Consider the following 14,882-nt stretch of genomic DNA (forward strand, 5'->3'; position numbering starts at 1 on the left):
AAAAAGAGTATAGACCAATGACATAAAATTGAGGACCTAAACTTTGGGTCAAGTAACTACAGCTACTTGATATTTGACAAAGACCCTAACAATATAGGCTGAGTAAAAGACAGCATCTTCAACAATAGTGTGGGACAAACTGAATAACCATATGTAGGAAATTGAAACTTGATCCACACATCTCAACATGCACAAAAATCAAGTCAAAATGGATAAAATACCTCAATATAAGACTGGAAACTTGGTTACTACTGGAAGAAAACATAGGAGTAAAATATAAGGAAAAGAATTCCTGAACAAAACCCTAGTAGCATAGGATCTTAAACAATCTTCAACCAATGGGATCACATGAAGCTGAAAATTTCTTCACAGACAAATATATGATAAGCAGGGCCAATAGATCACCCACAGAATGGAAGAAAATATTTGCTGAATATCCACCTGACAGAGGTCTAATCTCTAGAATCTACAAAGAACTCAAAAACCTAAACAATAAAAAGTTAAACAACACACTCACAAAATGGGACAAAGAACTGTACAGGCAGTTCACAGAGGAAGAAATACAAATGGAAAACACACACTTAACAAAATGTTCATCATCCCTAATCATCATGGAAATGCAAATTAAAACAACTATGCAATTCCACCTTACCCAGTAACAACAGCAAACAATGAAAAATGAAATGAAAATAATTGCTGGTGAGGATGTGGAAAAATAGGAAACCTCATCCACTGTTGGTAGGAATGTAAGATGGTGCAACCACTTTGAAAAGCAATATGGAGACTCCTAAAAAGTTGACTATAGATTTACCAACAGACACAGTTTTTCCCTTACTGGGCATGTACCCTAAAAGCCCCATGCTCCAGTTCAGAGAGATTTGCTCAACCATGTTTATAGCTGCTCAATTCATAATAGCTAAGAGCTGGAATCAACCCAGATGCCCATCATTAGATTAATGAATAACTAAGATGTGGTATATCTACATGATAGAATTCTACACAGAAGTAAGGAAAAATGATGCAATGAAATTTGAAGAAAAATGGTTAAACCTGAAACAGACCAATATCAGTGAACTCACTCAACCACTCGATCATTGTGGCATAGTTTCACTCATCTACAGCTCCTAACTTGAATTTACCCAAGATGCTAACATATCTAGCAAGCATCTCACGGACCAGACAATAGGTTGGGTGAAGAGGGAGGGGAGAGAAAGGAAGGGGGTAGGGGACACAAAACTGGTCCCAAACAGCAACAGTACCATAAAATTCTACATCCTAAAAGACAGACCAAATAGTTGAAACTTCACCAGGCCCTTACAGGGAACACATGTATCACAAGGCCCTGGAGGGGGTACAATGAAGACTAACCTTTATCTTCTCCTATTTCTCTCTTTCTCTTTCTCTCTCTCCCTCTTCTCTCTACCTCCTTTATAGTACTTATCTTTTTCTTTCTTTTCTTCTTGGGTGCTGACCTGTAACTCCCAGTGCCAGCATATGGTTATCATCTGCAATGAGCTCTTGATCAGAGAGATCTACAAAGTTTCCCAAAATAAGACATGTTATTATCAGAGTACTTGATGACCCACTAAAGGTTAGTGGTAAGACCCTACTGATCAAGACACCATATGCTATTGGCATGTAACAGGCAGTGACATGGCTGGAAGCTGGAAGAGAGTCCATTCCCAGACAGAAAGTCTATTGCCAGTAGGTGCTACATGAGCAACCCAGGGAAACTGACCAATATCTGTCCAAGCAACTCATGGTCTAACCTACTTAGTACAAACAGTCTGATGTGATGATCACATAAGTGCAATAGTGGGACATAGCCATGGTAGGAAACAAACTGCTCTTGATTTGGCTAACTGATATGCTCAATGGAATGGAACCCATAGCTGAAGCTGGGAAACAAGTCAGAATCATATCCAAATATGAGCTGGCTCTCCATTATCAAGCTGCCACCAATTGTAGGTTACAGGAGGGTCTACACCTATTAAGTTCTCTCTAAAAAACAATGGTTATCCCATTTATCTGGTGGTAACTTTACTCTTCATCAGAGAATTTGCTTCTCTTTTTCTGATAGAGGTAGATCCTAAGGAAAAAAACACCACATCATACTTCAAAAGGGCCCCAGCTGAAACCAAAAGTAAATGGGGAAACATGCAAGAGTGCTGTTTTTGTGGTGAACCTGGTACCAGCAAAAGGGTGAAGGAGATAAACACAGAGAACACACAACTCCTACCAAACCAGATATCCAGAGACACAGAGGGTCCCAAGACCTCATCACTGAAGCAGACCTAAAATGAACCCAACATGGCTCAGGGAAATTTGCAGAAGAGGGGGCAGAAAGAATGTCAGAGCCACACATTGGGTCATGATACACAGAGGCATTGCCTCCTACCCATAACTGATGGCTAACCCCACAATGCATGACCCATATTCTCCAGTGAGGAGGATCCCTGCAGAGGGGAGGACAGGCAGGAGGCTAATAATGGTATCAACTTGACAGTATTCACTGAGTACAAAATTAATTAAAAAAAAAGATTGTAGTCTATACTATCTAAAAGTTATAAATTATGAAAAAATCATTTAAGACCTCTCTCAACATATATATAAATATAAATATAAATATAAATATAAATATAAATATAAATATAAATATAAATATAAATATAAATATAAATATAAATATAAATATAAATATAAATATAAATATAAATATAAATATAAATATAAATATAAATATAAATATAAATATAAATATAAATATAAATATAAATATAAATATAAATATAAATATAAATATAAATATAAATATATAAATATATAAATATATATATATACTTCCAAGCACTTATTCTTCATGTACCAAATAATGACTGATACATTTTTAAAATAAAACTCCAAGTTTTCTTTAGTTTGGGGAACCCTGTGCCATTTGTTCTTTTTGTCCTATTTTTTATGGCTCATTGCTTAAAATTTCATAATGAACCTGCTTACTTCCAAATAATTGTTTTCAAAAGCAAAAGCTTAATTCTTAATGGGTCCTAGCTCTATGAATAGGGTATGCAAAAGATGAGCCCTAAAGTACATGCTTTTCTTGATCCAGCTATGATAATATAGGATTACCATAACATCCTTTTTGGTGTAAACAGTTTTAAAGTCTGTTTTCCAAGGAATATTATAAGAACACCAGGCTTTTCACTTGTGTGGAAATACAAATCTGGCCACAGTATCAAATCAGATTCTCTAGACTACAGACTGATAAGGAGTTGATATTCATCTTACTGACTTGGAAACGACCTTGCAATTGGCCTAGTAATTATCATTTTTGGAAAAAGAAATGGAAAGCAGGATGATGCTCAAACCAAATGGAGACACAGACCCATCATGAGCCCTGGTGGCTCCCACAGGGATCTCTGGTTCAAGTAACCCTTCAGTGATGTCCACCTTGGACTGAAGAACATGGATCAGCCTCTGTTTACACATCATGAATGGGGCCTGACTTGAGGCCTGACAGCCTTCTCTTGATGCAGGCATTCTGATCCTGTCTGTTGACACTGCAGGCTATTGCTACTGTTGTACACTGTTGACACTGTTGGACAAGTAGATCATAATGTAAAGAAGATCTTATGACATCGTACTGATATTCTATTCTTACTAAAGTGGAGCTTCCTGAGCCCCAATGCCTCTCTGATGACTAAAGTCATGGAGTCAACTCAGCGCAAAGACTGCAGGAGCCACCTGAAAAAGGAGCCCTCAAAGAATGCTGAGAAGCATTCAAAGCAGACTTGATGTAGGGTGAAGCACTTGGTGTAATGGGCCTGAGGATAACTGTCCTGGTAGTGGTTAACAAATTGATTTAAATTGTTATGCTTCTCTGTTGTAAACCCCTCCTCCTCTGTAATTATGTCTGCCTATCATGCTAGAACGAAAGGTCTTCGTAGTTCTTAGACCTGATATGTCCTGCAAGTAGAGCTATGCATCTTATGCATGATTCTTTCTATGAGGGAGGAAGTATATATATATATATATTTTTTGTTAAAACACACACACACACACACACACGCACACACACAACACACACACGCACACACACCCTACATGCCCCAGCACCAAAACACCAATATGAAACACAAAAGTAGTTTGTTCCTGTACTATTGGCCTTCAGGGATTAGGATGCTAACAAGAAATTTTTGTCTCTTTTAGTTAGAGTTCTCCTGATTGGGAAACTTTTAATTCATATGAGGGAGACATCAGGCTCTCAGATCAGGGGATATTCTTCTAGTCTATATTACGTGAAATCTTTCATTGAAAAATATATAGGTAGATTTTTTTCCTTACTTTTCATTTAATTTTTCTTTTCTTCTCACTACAAATTAACACATTTTTTAATTTTGAAAAGTCATGCTGCAGAGATTTTATTTTTCATTTACGTGCGTGTGTGTATGGACCACTACAAATTAACGTAAGCTCTTGCACCACTTTTGCACCCAAGTAACATGGGTTGCCTAGGATTTGAACCCATGGATATAGACTTTTCAGGCAAGTACCTTTAATTTTGTTATTTTTATTTAGCGTTTAAAGACAGAATCTCTCCATATATACAAAGCTGGCCAAGAATTCACTACTTAGCAAGGCTGGCCTCAAACCCATGGCAGTGCATTTGTCTCAGTCTATTGAATGTTGGGATTATATACCAGCACCATAAAACCTTACTTTTATTGAACTAATTTTAAAGATAAATATGTCTGCACTGAAAGATTTGACAGAACTTACCAATAGATTCTGCAGACTTTGATGGATAAAGTGTTCAAACTCATCAGTCTGACGCTAAGTGTTATACTATCTTCTCTGAGAAAAGAGGCAGAGATTTTAAAATAAGCAGACTTCAGAGGAGGCTATTGTTAGTTAGGGAAAATCTGGCTCAGCCTGCTGTCTCAACTGGAATATGAACACTCCAGGGGAGGCTTATAAAAGACTCAGGTTCACTGTGGGTCGTGATGATGTGTGAGTTCTACAACTGAATGCCATGGCTACGGTGATGATTAATTGTTTCCGTGGTGGATGGCGCAGTGTTGCAGTGGTTTTCAGGACAAAGTGTGTTATTTAACACAACATCATTACAACTTTGTAGGAAAATTACCTATCACTTGTCTTTAACTCCAATTTCCCCACCTCCACACTCTGGTCCTTAATTTGGACCCAGGGTTTCCTCATTAAGTTTATCAATGGGATTAATGCCTTTATACCAGCAGAGAACATCATGGATTTATGAGCTTCAACCATATGACACGTTATTGCAGCAGCGAATGAAGCACTCAGCATTTATATGGTGCTTTATTTGCAGTGTGCCTAATTTCATCACACATTTACACACATTTCAATCCTAATGATCACTTTGTGCTTTTGTATTTGTCATGCTTACATTTGTTGCCTTTAAAATTTGTAATATTAAGCAAAATTAATTCTCATGAAAGCCTGCAGCTGCTTGCCCTGTGTGGCTCTGGGCTACTTCTTTTTTTTTTTTTTTTCCTCGTAGAGCTTCTGCTTCCTCTCTGAGTCCCTACACCCAAGCACCCCCACCCATCAGAGCTTGCACAGGCAGTGTGGGACCATAGACTCCAGGTCATTCATCTTTGGTTTGTAGCGATGCAAATGATGGTCTGGTGTTATTTAGGTGACAGATGGGGTCTCTATTTAAAGCAGCTCTTACTTTGAGAAGTCTTTATTTCTGACTGCAAATCCCATAGTCTTTCAATGTCTATAAATCATATTATACTTTTCTTTGATGTTTAACTGGCCGTTTGACAACTGGTAGCTATCTGAAGAAATTCAGGGTAGACTGTGGAGATTTTTCACATTTTTTCATTGTCAGGCCATTTTTGAATTTTGTCATTCCTGTGTATTTTGAGGACATGACAAGGGAGGGGAGTGGTGGTGACTATGATGACAAAGGTGGTGGTCAAGATGGTGATGATGATGATATGGATGATGGTCGTGACGATGGTGTGGGCGATGAGAGTGAGGACGGTGATCATGGTGGCGGAATTGAATACGGTGGTGATGACATTACCTATGCTTTTCAGGAAATGCTGCATATATACTTTGTTACTCTCAGAAAACAATGTAAGTTCATTGCTAATTTTATGTACATTTTAGAGACGAGGAAGCTAAATCTTGAAGAGTTTAAGTGACTTGCTCATGGCTTATGATACTGTATCTAAGTTCTGCTCAATTACACAAAAGTGAATAATAATGCACCTATAAACTCGCACCCCACCTCAACACACTTGCATCTCACAGTCAGAGTGGGAATATTGCATTCTTACTATTGGAAACCGAAAATGACAACTTAGTATCATCTATGTCCAGTTTTGTGCACTTAGCATGCTTTGATGCTCTGAGTTAAAAGCCAAGGAGATCCTGTTAAAAACACATTCCTGTCTTGCCATGTGCTTTCCCCACTCATGAATTTCCTCATAAGAATGATTGCTGCTGTTTTGGTATTGTCTTAATTTCTCCCAAATTTATGCAAAAGTTCCTGACTTTAATCACTTCCCCATTCTATTGTTTATTATTTCTTAATATAGGACTTTATTCTATGTGTATTAATAGAGTTGAAACATAGTCTTTTAAGTGCTGTACTTTAATGACACATTTGAGGTAAATACACAACATGTCATCTTATTCTTATGTCAATAGTATGAAGTCCATTGAGACTTACTACTCTCTCTGCTCCTTACCTGTGTCTCCCGTAGTTTCACCATGCCAATCTCTGGGAGGATGACCGACCTAAGGTATAGATTCAGATTGGATACAGGCAACTTAATAAGATACATCTACCAAGGAAATGGAATTGATGTTACTATGCATGTTGTTCACTGTGTAATCACTGCGTAATGTTTCACTTAAGAGGATGGTTCTCTAACAGTAGAAAGTTTAAATCTTCACATGGACTTAGTAAATTTCAGGCATTATACTAAACTCTTAAAGGTGCTTGCTTGCAAAACCTGTCAGTTGGGTCCAATTCTATAGTACCCACTTATAGCAAGATGCACAAACTCATGCATGCTTTGGCCTTTTGGAGCTGATTATCAAGAGGAATGAGGAAAGATTTGAAACCTGGGCCTAAGAGATGTCTTGCAGAGCTGTAAGTACACCTTGATGGACTATTCTGGTCAGAGTTGAAAAACCTGAATGTAGTAAAAACTATGGGATATGAGGTTTGACTTATGAGGGTGAGAAAGAGCTTTGCTTGGACTTGGCTAACAGTTTGTGTGAGAAGCTTGCTGTTATCTACATGTCTTAAGAAGTTGTGCAGGGTTGCTTTGCATCAACATGAACTTGTGTGAGCATAGGGATATGGCACAGAAAGAAAAAATCTTTGAGTGAACAGATGCCCATTTAGCTGTAATTGAGAGATTACAACCTTTGAGATTGGGCCAGCTGACTTGCATTGGGGCAAGAGGTATAATGTAGACTCTTTTGCAGGGGCCTGAGTGCTCCAGGAGTGTACTGTTTTTTAAAGTCTGTTTTATACCCCCCTGAATTAACATATTGGCACTGTCCCTGGCATTATGGAGTATAAGAAATGTAGGAAAGACAGGGCCTTTAGGTTTGCAACACATTCTTGTGTTTTGGAAATGGTCATGGGCAGTGTGAAGCAGGATGGCCTGCATGGAGACCACATGGGACCATGAGGATGAGCCATGGCTGTCAGTGGAGATGTCAGAACCATGAGATGACTGCTGAGGAAAGCTGCCGGCCCTGATAAAGTTTTCTAGGACTGTGAGTAGCCTAGCTGGAGGGGTGGAATTGGAACTCCAGACTTGTTGCTGTTAGAATTATCAGATTTGGAGACTTGTCACTGACTAGAGTTGTTGGACTTGAAGCTACAGAGTTTGATGTTTGCCCTGATTGTTTTAAATCTTGTATTAGCTGAATATTTCTTTACTATTCCTAATGCCATCTTTTGCAGTGTGGATGTTTATTCTGTGCCATTATGGGGTTTTTTTTTGGGGGGGGAGATGTTTTTGGTATTATGGCTCAGTGAACAGATATTGGTTTATGGAACGTTTGAACATCTTTAGGATTGATAAAAACTACTAGGACATTTAAGATATACTGGATGCATTGCATTTTACATCTTGGATGGTTGACAGTTTATGGGGGTCAGGGGCGGAATGTGGTGGTTTGATTTAGGTGTCCTCCATAAACTTAGGTGTTCTGAATGCTAATGTTCTCAGCTGATTGAGATTTGGGAATTAATTTTTTTTATTGCATACACGGTTAACTTTTTTTCAGCTTTTTCTCTTTTTTTTTGGCTTATATTCACTGTACATAGGTTTCATGAAAGAAAATTAAATTCTCAACATCTTTCCTTTTTTTTTAATTTTTTATTTATTTATTTGAGAGCGACAGACACAGAGAGAAAGACAGATAGAGGGAGAGATAGAGAATGGGCACGCCAGGGTTTCCAGCCTCTGCAAACAAACTCCAGACGTGTGCACCCCCTTGTGCATCTGCTAACATGGGACCTGGGGAACCGAGCCTCGAGCCGGGGTCCTTAGGCTTCATAGGCAAGCGCTTAACCGCTAAGCCATCTCTCCAGCCCCATCTTTCCTTTTTTATCTACTTCCCTCTCCTACTAGTCTCCTTCATTTCCCCAGTCTCACCTCTGTTTACATCCCATCCATGTATACATTCTCCCCTTTCCCTACATTCTCATCAGGATTAGTTGTTATTTGTTTTCATATTTTAAATATATACTTTACTTTTTCATTATTAGATATGGACATATTTTGTATGTAAACATCACATGTTGTTACTATACTTTCCCTCCTCCCTGACCCTTTTCTGAAGAGGCCTTCCTTTTGGGGGAAGCAGGTCAACCTCATGGGGATTGTGGGTCATGCATAATGGGGCAGCATTCAGTTATGGGGGAGAGGCAATGTCTCTGTGCAAAATGCCCCAACTTGTGGCTCTAACAATCTTTCTGCCCCTTCTTCCTCAATATTCCCTGAGCCATGCTGTGAACATTTTAAGTCTACTTCAGTTATGGGCACTTAGGAGCATCTTGATGTCTGGTTTGGTAGGTGTTGCGTGTCCTCAGTATCTTTCTCCATCACCCTTGTGCTGATATCAGCTTAATTAAGAGAGCAGCATTCTTGCTCATTTCCCCGATTCCTCTGTGGTTTCAGCTGGGGCCAGTGTGGAGTGCTCTGGGTCGTTTATCTCCTCAAGCCCAGTTCCCACCTGAAAAAGAGAAGCAGATTCTCAAACAGAGAGTGCTTTCAGTACCAGTTAAACGGAATAACCATTATTAATTTAGAGAGTTTAGACACTTTTATAGTGTAAAGTTAGTGGGAGCTTGACAATAGAAAGCAGAATCATTATCTGCATATGATTCTGACTTGCTTCCCAGTTCCAGGTATGGTTTCCTTTCCACTTAGTGGATATGTTAGCCAATTCAAAAGCAGCTGGTTACCCACCATTGCTGTGTGCCACTATTGCAGTTATGTAAGCATCATGTTAGGTTGTTTGCTTCTGAGTTGCTTAGACTTTTAGTTGCTTGGACAGGTGTTGGCCACTTTCCCCTGGCAGTTCATGTAGTGCCTTCTAGCACAAGATGGGCTAATTGTATGTGGACTGGCTCCCCTCTGGATTCTAACCAGGTTTCTCCATGGTCCATGCTGACAGCAATTGGTGTCTTCAGCAGTAGGGTCTTACCATGAATCTCTGGTGGGTAATCAAGTGCTCTGACAGAGAGGCCTGTCTTGTTTGTTTTGGGAGATCTAGTAGGTCTCTTTGATAAATAGCTCATTGTAAATGTAGGCCACATTATGGTACAGGGAATTACAGGCAAGAGCCAAAGAAAAGAAACAAGCAAAATCCAAAGAAGAAAGAGAAACAGGAGAAACTTGGGGTTAGGTTTCATCTCACTGTCTCCAGGTCCCTTTGATTCAGGTGCTCCCTCTCAGGTTTGCTTGGGGGTTCCACCTTTCAGTCTGATTTCTGGGATATAGGATTCTATGGTACAGTTCAATTTAGGTTCAGATTTTGTTCCCCCCATCCTTTTCCTTACCCAAAGCCCTGCCCTCCCTATTGTCAAAGTCTCAAGGTGCTATTCAGTTATGTCAGCATCTTGGGCTGATCAAGGTTAGGTACTGCAGATGAGTGAGCTCATGCAATGATTGTGTTTCTGTGATGTCTGAGTTCACATAAAATAGTCTGTCCCATGTTTGGCCATTTTTCTACAAATTTCAATGTGTAATTTTTTCTTACTGCTGAGTAGAATTCCATCCTGCAGATATACCACATCTTGGTTATCCATTCATCCAATGACAGACGCCTGGATTGACTCCAGCTTTAGCTATTATGTATTGAGCAGCTGCAATCATGGTTGAGCAAATGTCTGTGAACTGAGATGTGGATGTTTTAGGGTAAATGGCCAGTAAGGTAGTAACAGGGTCTGCTGGTAAGTCTATTTTCATCCTTTCCAGGAGTCTTCAAATTGAGTTCCAAAGTAGCTATACCAGGTTGCATTCCCACCAACAGTGAGTGAGGGTTTCTATTTCTCCACAGCTTGCCAAATTTATTTTTTCATTTCATTTTTTTAATGTTTGCTATCCTGGTACAAAATGATTTCTTTTGATTTTTTTTTAACCATTAAATAAAGTAAAAACTATTTTTATTCTGTGAGGCATATAAAAATGGTAACTGGGCCCTGGCAGATTTGGTATAGGTGATACCTCTTATGGCAGGCAGGCAGCTATTTTTCTAATCATATTCATGGATCTTAGATCTTCTCTGTTTTCTTTGCCATCCCTGATTAGTGAGACAAGTACTGCTCTTACAGCTAGCTAGCCTGGCCACTAGTTTCAGGGTAATGGTGACAGATGCTGTGGTCAATCAGAACCCATCCATGAGGGCAGATACCTAGAGACTATACAGAACTCACCACTAAATCAGACTTCGGCCATGACTCAGGGACCATTGTACAAGAGGAGGTGGAATTTTTTTAAGAGACACAAAGTGGGTAGGAGTACCCTGAGGCATGGTCTCCCCTCACCCACAGAAACTGACTGAGGATTTTATGACCCCACAGTGAATTCTATGACCTCACTGAGGAGGTGTCACTGGGTAAACAGAGTGGAGGTGAGGGGATAAATGAGCATCATCTTTTATTTTTTTAAAAAAGATAATTATAGATGAATTCAAAATCCTTTATACCCAAGCTCAGTACTGATTAACTCTCTTCATGTTTACCTAGTAGCTCCTATCCTCATAAATACTTGCATATTTTTGTAACAACAGCTTTATATGATGAAAATGATTCTTTTCATTTAATATTTAAGTACTTTGTAGTACTCAAAGAGCTGTACAGTTTTGCATTTAGCTATTTTTACAAGTTATAATACTCTTTAAAGATATGAGTTACTTTAGTATATATATTTTTAAATTATTTATTTATTTATTTGAGAGCGACAGACACAGAGAGAAAGACAGATAGAGGGAGAGAGAGAATGGGCGTGCCAGGGCTTCCAGCTTCTGCAAACGAACTCCAGACGCGTGCACCCCCTTGTGCATCTGGCTAACGTGGGACCTGAGGAACCGAGCCTCGAACCGGGTCCTTAGGCTTCACAGGCAAGCACTTAACTGCTAAGCCATCTCTCCAGCCCTATTTTTTTAAAAAGTGAAAACAAAAGAAGATTGTATTTATCACCCAATCACTGAAATGCACCTGAGTGGAAGATACACCTAGAGTCCTCAACCAATGGCAGCCACCTACTGTAGGCAAAGGTACCAGATAGAAAATTAGCAGCAATGCCCAAGATTCCCAGGGTGCTTGCCAATCTTTCCATCTTGGTAGGTATTTATTGGCTTCTGGAGTGGCTAAGAGTGAGGACATTCTTGGACACTTGATGTTCCTGAAGCAGCTCACTTCTACCACACATTCAATGAATCTATTGGGCCACCTCCTATGGGTAAAGTCAGTTGTTTCCTTCATAAATGAGAGTAGGAAATGGCCAAGTATCCCCTGTGAGGAAGGATGGCAGACCCTTTTTTAAGTATGTGCTGCCTGTTAGCCATGTTAAGATGCATGTCATGGAAAGCCCTTAGTTCTTGCTGAACACAAGGGGCTGACATTGCGAAAAAGAGGCAGCCAATGAGAGAAGCTCCTTAAAACTCAATCTGCAGCAGCATGGCCATTCTTGTCTTCTGTGTTGCATCATTGCTTATGAAAGGTGTTACATGGATGTCTGCATATCCTCTCTACTCCTGAACACTTTGCTGTATGACTTCAGTCATGTTGTTCCTAAACTTGCAGCATATACTTGAGATTCCTTCTCACTTAAACCAGTACCACAATTACTACATGGTTAAAGAGTATATGATTATAAGTTTGTTTTTTTTTTTTTTTTTTTTTTTTTTACTATTGACCCCACAAAAAAAAATCAAAAGGGATTACAGTGTGGCTGAGAAATGTTCACTCTAACCCAGGGTTGTGGGTCACATGCCAATTTTAGTATTAATTGCCCCCTGAATCCCACAAAATTTAATGTGATGTCTTTATTCTATTCCAAATGTACACTGTTGTTATTATAACTCTGAGCATCACTTGGAATAGTCTGTGTCCCTTCCAGAACCACTACAACTCAGGGCTTCAAGACTACTTCCAGCAGATCATATTAAGTTCTAACTCTCAGAAGTTAGAACAAAGTGCCTAGTGTTAATTGAACTTCCTGTTACTACTGGGAGGGGATGAAAGAGATGTCAGTGAGGCAAAAGTGACAACGTGTCAAATGTCATTAATCTGTCAATAATCGAAATTCTGTGTACATGAAATGACAAGTATCATGTTTTTTTTTTTTCCTTCAGTGTTAACGTGATTATGTAATCTGCATGGCAGAACCCCCCCCCCCAAAAAAAACTACTATTTAGCTGATAACCAAGTTTCTGCATGATACAAATGCATTTTACTTTAAACTACTTTTGATTCACTGTTTATGGTAACAAGTAACTGAGAATCAGGTTTAAAAAAAAAAAGAAAAGGGCTAGAGAGATGGCTTAGCGGTTAAGCGCTTGCCTGTGAAGCCTAAGGACCCCGATTTGAGGCTCGGTTCCCCAGGTCCCACGTTAGCCAGATGCACAAGGGGGTGCACACGTCTGGAGTTCATTTGCAGAGGCTGGAAGCCCTGGCGCGCCCATTCTCTCTTTCTCCCTCTATCTGTCTTCCTCTCTGTGTCTGTTGCTCTCAAATAAATAAATAAATAAAATTTAAAAAAAAAAAAGAACAGATAACAAGGGTACAAGCTACATATGATTCTACATATTAAGATATAATTAGAGATGTCAACAATATCTTGAATTATACTGATTTTCCCATTATGCTGAGATACTTGCTAATTTATTCTCATACTTTTTTCGTATTTTTTATTTAAAAAAATCTGCACAAAGAAAAAAATTCTAGCTACAGTTTCCTTACATGGATTAGAAACTAGATTCGATATATGCGATATTCACAGACATCATAATAATGGCTAGGTAAGGCATGTTAACTATATATGGGCTTCATATATTATTGTGTGAAATGTATATCCCAAAGTACATCAGCATGTCTTCCACATGTTACCTCTGTCTCTCAAGGAAAGAAACCCCTTCTTTTTTTTTCTTATTTACAGAAAGTATTCAAGAAAATATCAGGTTAGCCACTATATTCCATGTGGAACAGAAGCTCAAGAGACTGTATCATATCCAATGTGCTCATAATGCAAGCAAGATGTTAATTCAGTTACCCTATGTAAAGAAGCTCAGAGAATTTGAAAAAAAAAAATGGACAGTTACATAGAGGGAGTATGCACAAATACTAGACTTCAAACTTTAGGTTTGCCTCTACAGATTACAACAGGCCATGATGCCTCTGCTGTACCTCAGAAAGTTTCCTAAGAAAGTGATGGTTCATTTCTTAGATGAAGTGGAAACAAGATAACTTTTGGTTCTCATGGGAACACAGGAGAGCTGAATGTCAGCAAGATCAAGATCTGAACTGAGCTTACCTTAATCTGTTTTTCTCATCTTCTACCTCATTCTGTTTCGCTGCACTGCTTCCACTACAATTGTGATGTTAGCTCTGTGCATATGCTTTGACATTGAGAGACCCCTTGTCTACGCTTTGCCTCTGGCATCCACCATTTTTATTTAATTCCGTGTCACATTTAAATTCTCAATTTCATGGGACCCATTACTACTCTATGCAAGCCAAACAACTTGCTTGGAAATCTTGCTGTGTCTTATTTATCCGAGTCTTGTTTCTGCAAATATTTGTTGGGAGCACAGAGTATATAGCTGGGGCTTACGTGATATTTCTATGTTAACTGTTGTTTCCATTAGATAAAAATTATCTTAGGACCTAGAGAGATTGTTTAGGAATAAAAGATACTGTTTGGCTTACAAAGCCCGATGGCCCAGATTCACTCCTCAGCACCCACATAAAGCTAAATTCATAAAGTGGTGGATACATCTGGAGTTTGTTTGCAGTGTTAAGAGGGCCTGGCAATTTGTTCCCTCTCTCTGTTAATTTCCCCTCTCTCTACCAGCAAATAAATAAACAAAATACTTAAAAATTCTATCTTATATAAATAGAATACCTCTACATCAAGAGTAACTAAAATGTATAAGAGGGAATCTGTCCTCACAATATCCTGAATTAAATTCTATTGTCCTGGGAATCTGAAGAAGTAACAACCCACTCTTCTTTTGTGTTCATTTCATTTACTGAGGCGAGTCTCTCACTTTCTCTTCCTTTGTAATGCTTGATTTATTTCGGACTTGACAGAGTCTTTGTGATGTGAGGGTCTGGACCAAAGAAGAACTTTATC

This window comes from Jaculus jaculus, chromosome 1, assembly GCF_020740685.1.
Source record: "Jaculus jaculus isolate mJacJac1 chromosome 1, mJacJac1.mat.Y.cur, whole genome shotgun sequence".
Classification (NCBI taxonomy): Eukaryota; Metazoa; Chordata; class Mammalia; order Rodentia; family Dipodidae; genus Jaculus; species Jaculus jaculus.